Genomic DNA, 8,880 nt, shown 5'->3' on the forward strand with positions numbered 1-8,880 from the left:
TTCATGAAATTTTTGGAGGTATAATGATTCCAACATTTGTAATATATGTTTTATCATAATTACTATGAGAGGAAAACGTGATTTAGTTAATTTTTATATTAATTTTTAAACCATTCCATTCCATTTCTTTCCAATAACCAAATGAGACCTAAAGTCTTTCTCAAGCGTAAAGGTTTCTAGTGGCCAAAGCTAATAAAACAATACCTTGAACAAAAATCCTTTTTCCAAAAATTATAAAAAAGTCAGGAGTGAAGCTAAAAAATTCTCAAAATTTCATGATATATCGTGGTGTAATTTGCTGAGGTGACTTAATTTGATTGTATGGCAAGGATAATAAATTATCACATACCCACCCTCACACTTTAGATGTCACCACCTCACTATAGATTCCACCGCAAAAACAAATGTGGTGGGGGGGGGGGGGACTTGGAGAGACTACATTGTTTCCTGTGATTAGCATGAGATTGCATAGTGTGCAGCTGCATGTGTAAATGTGGGAGGGGCATGGACTGATCGAGGCCCTTTATTTGATCTTCTCGTCATCAGTTTTGTCTTATTAAAAGGGATTACCAAAACAAAACATAGAAATTAAAATTTATAAACGAATGATGCTGAAAATAAAAATAGGAGCTAATTTAAGAATTAAAAAATTTGGGTTGCCTTCCAATAAACTCTATGCTTAATATCTTTAGCTTGACAATGCTATGGAGTCAAGGAGCGCCATCTTAAGGTCAGAGGGGTGCTTGCTTTTCTATAGTATGTGGACGATGACTGTTCACTGTCTCCCTTCCTCCTGGGGGAAGTAAAAAGTATCTCGAAGAATAGGGTGTTTGGTATGTTTGGCAAATTTAAAGATTTCCTTGTTCTTACCTACTTGAAAAATTAATTATTCATTAGAAACATTTATCATAACACCCCAATATCTAGGACTGGTTTGCCTAAGATGAGAGGAATACCTCTCGTCTTCTAATTCTAACACCATGAAGTCAAAGGTAAATAGAGATTACCAACTTTCACCAAGAGATCCCCCAGTGTCATATGGGTATTTCAGCCATCTATTGACCATTTGTAGAGTGGTATTTGTTGGTTTTGTGTTAGTGATCCCGAGCTTCCTACATACAGATTAACAGCAGCATCCAAGTCACATAGACATTTATCAATAATTAATTTACGGATAGTATAAGAAATAGAAAAATTCCCTGGATCTTTTAACTTGGGTGGCAGCTTCCTTTGAATAACTTCACTACATACACTCCTTTGTGAGCACCATTGTATTTTTTTAATAATTATTTTAAAGCATGTATCTTTAATAGGAATAAATTCATAAACTTATTGAATTTTTAGATAAAGTTAATGAGGTTTTTAATTTTTTTTGACTTCAATGAAAATATTAAAATGGCTTATAAATAGGACCCGAAGAAGTATTTCATTAATTGGATCTATGAAATTTGTTTTTTTTAAAAAAAATCATTTTCTTAAAAGTGCCAATTAGAAAATTATTTTTATTTTGGATATTGTATCTATTAAAATGAAAAGCTATAAAATTATAAAAGTTTCTAATATTAAATTTGAAATATCCAAAATAAATCTGAATAGTCAATTTATAAAAATTATAAAAAATTAATATTAAATTTGTACATTATGTCCAGATTAAATTTAGATAGTCCAAATTAGTGATGAGCACATTTATTAAAAACTTTTACAATTTTTATAAACTTCTTTTTTTTAAATACAAAATAAAGAAAAAGATATCCTACCTGATACATCCCAAAAATATATTTTTTTAAAAAAATTATAAGATAAAAGTTTTAAATTTGGATGGCCCAAGGATGACGAGCACCATGACACCCATCCTCTCATGAGCATCTTACCGGGTCCCTACCTATGCACATAATACAAATAATTTCGCTTGAATTGGTCCAAGTCTTCCTTATAATTATAAAACATTTATGGACTTGCAAATATGCGTTCTTTCAGTCTTTAAGGGGAATTTTTTTTTTCCCGATGTGCGCATTAATCAACTCTGTGTTATCATGCAGAAGACGTGGCTGCAGAATTGGTCATCCAGTTCAGGTCTTCGACGATAAATAACCTTTCTGTCACTTATTCACATATATTTTACGCTGTGTAATTTGACTTCTCTTGCATCTATTATCATTTATCAATATCATCTTTCTCCTTCTCTCATCACACCCATCATTTCTAAGAAATTACCTTATTTGTAAACAATATATGAACACTGTGGCTTACCTCAAACTAAGGGAAACACACAGGACCCAATATAGTTTACTTATAAAAAGCTATACACTTTTCTCATGTTTTCCACCAAGAAAGTGATGGTGGGGATGAAGCTGCTGCTTCTCATCAATCTACTTGCCATGACCATGGCAGCAACTCAAGCTCAATCCCTTGCCGGATGTCCCGACAAATGCGGAGACGTCGACATTCCATATCCATTTGGTGTCGGGGTACAGCCTGGTGCTTCTCGAAACTGTTTCTTGAATCAGTCATTCAATCTCACTTGTGACAACTCCACGTCCACATTATACTTCGATAACATCACAGTTTCTAGCATATCTCTCCAACAACATCAAATGGACATTTTCATGCTTGTCTCCGAGGGCTGTTACAATCAAACGGGCCAACCACGTTCTCTTTACACCAAGACCTTCACCATTTCCAGCTCCCAAAACAAGTTCGTGAGCGTTGGTTGTGACAGTCTGGGCTTGATTTATTTCCAGAACAACAGCTTGCAGAACAACTTCACACATTACACTGGTTGCGTGGCGCTATGTGACTCACCTCCTCCTAAAGAGATTGACGATAAAACTTGTTCGGGAACTGCGTGTTGCCAGGTGGATATTCCTGTGGGAATCAATAACATCAGTTTTGTAGCAGGAAGCGTGTTTAATCATACCAACGTGTTGACCTTCAACAACTGCAGCTATGGTTTTATTGTCAAACATGACTGGTTTCATTTCTCCTTCGGTTACGTACGTGACTTTCCCTATGATAGGGTCCCGCTGGTACTAGATTGGAGTGTTTCGAATGTTACTTGTCGAACTGCTTCCAGAAGTAAAGCAGACTATGCCTGCAAATCCAACACAGATTGTGTGGATTCCAGTGATGGAGTTGGATACAAGTGCCTATGCAAACCCGGTTTTGAGGGCAATCCTTACCATCCAAATGGGTGCCATGGTAATTCTCTAAATAATTCTAATATTTCTTTCTTTTTTTATATAGATTTTCTTCTGTGAGGAGGTTCCTTGAGAAAATCTTGAGATTTTTTTTTTCTTGTGAGAAAAAGCACGAGAAATTCTCTATCAATTTTTTTTGGAGAAAATCACACACATACACAGATATATATATATATATATATATAGGTCTTATGAAATAGATTTATTTATAAATAAGTTTGATAAAAATTTAAAAATCATAAATAGATCCATTGGAACTTGAATGTGATTTGAAGTTAGGATGCAAAGATAGTAATGCTCCTATTAAAAATATATTACATAAATTTAATAATTTACAACCACTTCATTATAATTTACAATTATTACTTTAACTTTTTACAACTATAATTTTAACTTTTCACATCAAATGTTTAAATATTTTAATTATTAAATATGTGAAGTTACAGTTTAAAAAAGTTTATTGATTATTGTAAATTAGTGATGAAGTAGTTGTAAACAATTATTGTCTAACTTTTTAATAATGCATTATCAGTTTAAACTATTAAATATGTGAAGTTATAATTATTCAAAGTTGAAGTAATTGTTGTAAATTATTGATGAAGTAATTATAAATTATTTAATTGATATAATATATTTTTAATAATGGCATTATAGTTTTTTGATCCCAATGTCAAATTACAATTAGATTCCAAAGAACTTAACTGTAATTTTTAAATTACATAAAATTTATTTGTAAATAAGTTTACTTTACAAGATCTATATGTAATTTTTTTTCTTTTTTTTCCCACGAGGAATAGCTGCTGGAAAATAGGTAATTTCTCTTGTACCGTAGACATCTAGTCAAACAAAAATTGCACTGTTCATCTTCACTATTAGAACTGCAGCTTACAAAATTGATATATTGATAACAATAATACCCTTCCTAATTCTATTTATAATTCATTTTTAATATTTTTACTAGAATTAAGAAAAAAATTAAATTTTATTAACTTTATCTAAAAATTTAATAAGTTTTTAACTTTACTCTTATTAAATATACATATTTTAAAAATAAAATACTTTAGGGTTAATATGCAATTTAAACTCTAAATTATAGGTTTGAGAGGTTTGAACCTTAAACTTTTAAAAGATATATTGTGAACTCTAAATAATTAAAGTTAGGGCAGTTTCATCCCACTATTAAATTTCTACAAAAGTCCATTAGTTTTTTTTTTTAAATCTTGGATTAATATGTAATTTTTATCAAATTTCACTCTCCATCTCCTACCATCATTTGGTGAAGTCGCACATTAAACTCCAACTTGACGGATATTTGTGTAAACTTAATGATGGGGCACAATTGTCCTAACTCTAATTGTTTAGGATTTAAAATATGTTTTTTTAAAAAGTTTAATGTTCAAATCACCCTTGAACCTATAGTATAAGATTCAAATTATATATTAATCTAATATTTTAGCCTTTAATAACCTTCCCAACATTGAGGAGGGGCAAAAGGATGCCTTATAAAAATAAATACATTTAAAACAAATACTCCTTTTTTCTTATAAATATAATAAGAGCAGCATTTATTTATTTTTAAATGAAATGGAAAGGCCAATAGCCTTAATGAAGACCAACAAGGTCTTCACTCTTCAATCATGAGAAGGCTCTGTCAAGACTGTAGCAATGATTCATTGTGTGAAGTAAGCAATTAACTCCGCATAGATATCAGCTTGTTCACACACAAGCGGCACACAAGAAATTTAAAAAAAAAAAAAACGACCTCTTGATTAGACTTATTTTGAATTAAGGAAAAATATAATAAAATCTCTCTAAAATGTGTAAATGTTAATTTAGTCTCTTAAAATATAATAATTTTCTTAAAGTCTGAAGGAACTTTTCTATCATTAATAAATTTACATAAATTATCAAATTTCCCTTATTGAAAATGAATGATTCACAAGTTTTGTTTGAATATTGACAACTTTTCTTCTTATATTCATAACAATGCGAGAGCAAATCACAACTTCAAATGTTAATCCTTTATTTGCTGTTATATGGTTGCGAATATAAGAATGAAAATTGTAAATATTTAAACAAAACTTGTGAATTATTTATTTTCAAAAAGAAAAATTTGATAATTTATATAAATTTATTAATGACAGAAAAGTTTTTAAGGAATTCAAGGCAATTATGGCATTTTGAGTGACCAAATTGCTATTTGATTTTATTGTCATTTTCCCTTGAATTAAAACTCCTAAATTTTTGAAATATCACTACAATCCAAGGGTCCAAATTTGATATTTAATTTCTAAATGAAATGACAAAATTGTCTCTCATTTAAATTAACATAAGAACTGACTTACTTCACTTTTTCATTTACTTATGAAATATTGTTAATTACCTTACTTTACTTGTTCATTTCCTTGAAATGAAATCAAGTGAAAGTATGACAATGAACAAGTGAAATATGGCAATGAATAATATTTCGTAAGTAAATTAACAATATACAGCATATGAACAAACAAGTCATCTTAAGATAATTTAAACACTTAAAATGAAATCAAGTGAAAGTAGGGCAATGAATAACAACATGGAAGTAAATGAACAATATATAGTATAGGCATCAACAAATTATCTTAACATTATTTAAATACTTGAAATGAAATCAAGTGAAGTAGGGCAATTAATAACATTTTTAAAGTAAATAAACAAGTAAAGTATGGCAATCAACAAGTAAAGTAGGGCAATTCAGATATTAATTTAAATGAAGGATAATTTTATTATTTTTTTGAAAAATTTAATATCAAATTAGGACCATTGGACTATAATGATATTTTAAAAATTTGGGGGCTTTGATTCAAAATAAATATGGTCAAGCGGTCTTTGTTGATATTCTCCATAAGAAATTTCTCAATCACGCATCAAAAGATTCCTGAAATCCTGAATAATATTAGACTTCCGATGGTTAATGTACTGAATGGTATTTATTAACTCATTAAATCTTGATATACTAATACCTTTTTCTTAATCTCAGATGTTGATGAGTGCAGCAGACCCAATAACTGCAGTGTACATAGCCATTGTATCAATTTGAATGGTACCTATAAATGTTTTTGTCCGCCAGGATATAAAGGCAGCGGCTACAACAATGGAACGGGCTGTAGCTTGGACACTCCTCCATCTAATCAAAATTTGCGTATTCTTATAATTGCATTAGGTGAGAGAATTCATATGAAGGACTCTAGCTGTTTTGTTTTATTTCTTCGGAATCATTTTTAAAAATAATAATTTTCATGAATTTCTTAATTATATTTTATGAATAAATTTTAAATTGCAGTTGCTTACCTCAAAAAGATTCTAAATGCCTTTCACATGCCATGTATGGTCTCAATATAAATCCCCACACACAATTCTAGCGTGCCCATCTTTTGAAAAATACTAATGTAATCTGATCAATTTGAGCTCATTAACATTTTGATCAATATTGGTTTATTTATTCAAGGGATGATTCATTTTGGATATTGGGTAGGAGGAGATCATTAGGAGCATTATAATCATTAATTAAATACGTACTGTTTAGGTCAAAATTCAAAAACTTTTTCACAGCTCAAAATCAGATTTGGACCATATTGCTTGCAGGTTTGAGTGTAGCCTTGTTAACTATCTTAACACTGGTCTCCACATTATGTTGGGCGCGCAAGCAAAGGACTTTAAAACAACTTAGACAAAGAAATTTTGAGCAAAATGGAGGCAACATATTACTGCAACAACTTTCTGAACAACAAGGTTACACAGATAGAATCAAAATATTTACAGAAATTGAACTTAAGAATGCAACAAACAACTTTGATCAGTGTCGAATTCTAGGTCGCGGGGGATAAGGCACAGTTTATGATGGTATCTTATTGGACAACAAACATGTCGCAATTAAGAAGTCCAAAATAGGAGGAGATCCTAGACAAATTAAGGATTTTATCAATGAAGTGTTTGTTCTTTATCAGATCAATCACCGAAATGTGGTCAAACTTTTAGGGTGTTGTCTTGAAACTGAAATCCCTTTATTAGTATATGAGTTTGTTGACAATGGCACTCTTCTTGATCACATTGATCCTTTGAAGAATGAGTTTTCTATTTCATGGGAAACCCGATTAAGGATAGCTGCAGAGACTGCTGAAGCTATTTCATATTTACACTCTTCTGCTTCCATTCCAATTATTCATCGAGATATTAAATCCACCAACATACTTTTAGATCATAATCTCAAAGCAAAGGTAGCTGACTTTGGAGCTTCAAGACTTGTTCCTCTTAATGAAACTCATGTTACCACTGTAGTACAAGGGACTCTTGGATACTTGGATCCTGAGTACCTCCACACAGGTCAATTTGATGAGAAAAGTGATGTATATAGCTTTGGGGTTGTGCTTATAGAGTTGCTCACGGGAAAAAAGCAGTTCAATTTAGTATGCCAGAACAAAGGAATCTAGCTATGTATTTTGTGTCTTCAATGAAAGAAGATCGCTTGTGGGAAATTCTTGACAGGAAAGTGTATGATGGAAAGAATACAAATCAGCTGAAAGAAGTAGCCTTATTGGCAAGGAGGTGCGTTAAAGTAAAAGGAGAGGAAAGACCCACTATGAAGGAAGTAGCGAAAGAGCTAGAGGGTCTTATTGCAATTGAAAAGCATCCGTGGGTGAAAGGTGAAGATCTTATGTCAGAAGAAAGTGAATATTTACTTGGTCATGTACCTGATATGTATGGGCAACTACTGGCGCAGGTACTTCAGCTTCCTATGATACAATTTTAAAGGACATTGCATCAGAGATTGCAGATGGCAGACGATCATTTGGTGTTCATACATATGGGGGTGTTTCATAGTTTTATCTTTATTTTTATCATGCTATTCTATGCTGGATAACGCTTTTTGGTGGACGTGATCATGATTAGGTGTACATTAAGTTGGCTTTAGCAAGACCGTAAATCATGAGTCCAAGAATTTCAAGCTTTTCTTTTCGTCGCTCTTGTAAACTAGATGGATTGCCAGCAAAAATATATATATATATATATATTTGTATTGATGGTTTGGTTTGCTTATCAAGTACTTTTTAAAGGATTGGTCATTTTGGTTTTATCCTAAATTGCTTTTTTTTACTGATATCATCATATTTATATGAAGTTTAACGTCATTGTGCACCGCGCAATTGAAGTAATATCATCAGATTTAAGAGAAAAGAGGTCAAATTAATAACTAAATTTATAAATAGACCATAGCCAAGCATGTTTGAGTTTTCATTAAATTAATATGCTTATTGAGAAATATGGGAAGCAGATTGCCAAGAATATTTATCACGAAAAAACAGATCGATGTGCTGATTATTTAACTTATCATATCAAGCCCTAACTGAGCACCTGGTGATGATACGTACCTGTTCTTGAAAATAATCCTCCTGTGGCATGAATTATTTATTACTGTTTGATGATGGAAAAGGGTTGATGATCCCAGGAATTTGTCCTTGCTAAGCTTTTATCCTTTTAAATTCTACCTTTTGATATGTATAAATATATAGTCAAGCAAAATGCTATTGACGAGAGGCTGATAACATGTATTGAATTGTTATGGTATGCTTTACAGTCACTTATCGATGCTTGTGATATATCTTCCTCAGTGTACCACACATCAAGCACGTTAATTAATAGCAAGCGG

The 8,880-nt window shown here is 31.4% G+C and overlaps 1 pseudogene; it reads left to right on the forward strand.

Annotated features, from left to right (window-relative positions):
- The first annotated feature begins 2,345 nt into the window (after window positions 1-2,345).
- LOC129312828 (putative wall-associated receptor kinase-like 16) lies at window positions 2,346-8,278 on the forward strand (annotated as a pseudogene).
- The last annotated feature ends 602 nt before the right edge of the window (window positions 8,279-8,880 follow it).

The sequence above is a fragment of the Prosopis cineraria genome, unplaced genomic scaffold (genome assembly GCF_029017545.1).
Source record: "Prosopis cineraria cultivar Desert tree isolate PC_DT_omini unplaced genomic scaffold, ASM2901754v1 PC6, whole genome shotgun sequence".
In the NCBI taxonomy this organism is placed as follows: Eukaryota; Viridiplantae; Streptophyta; class Magnoliopsida; order Fabales; family Fabaceae; genus Prosopis; species Prosopis cineraria.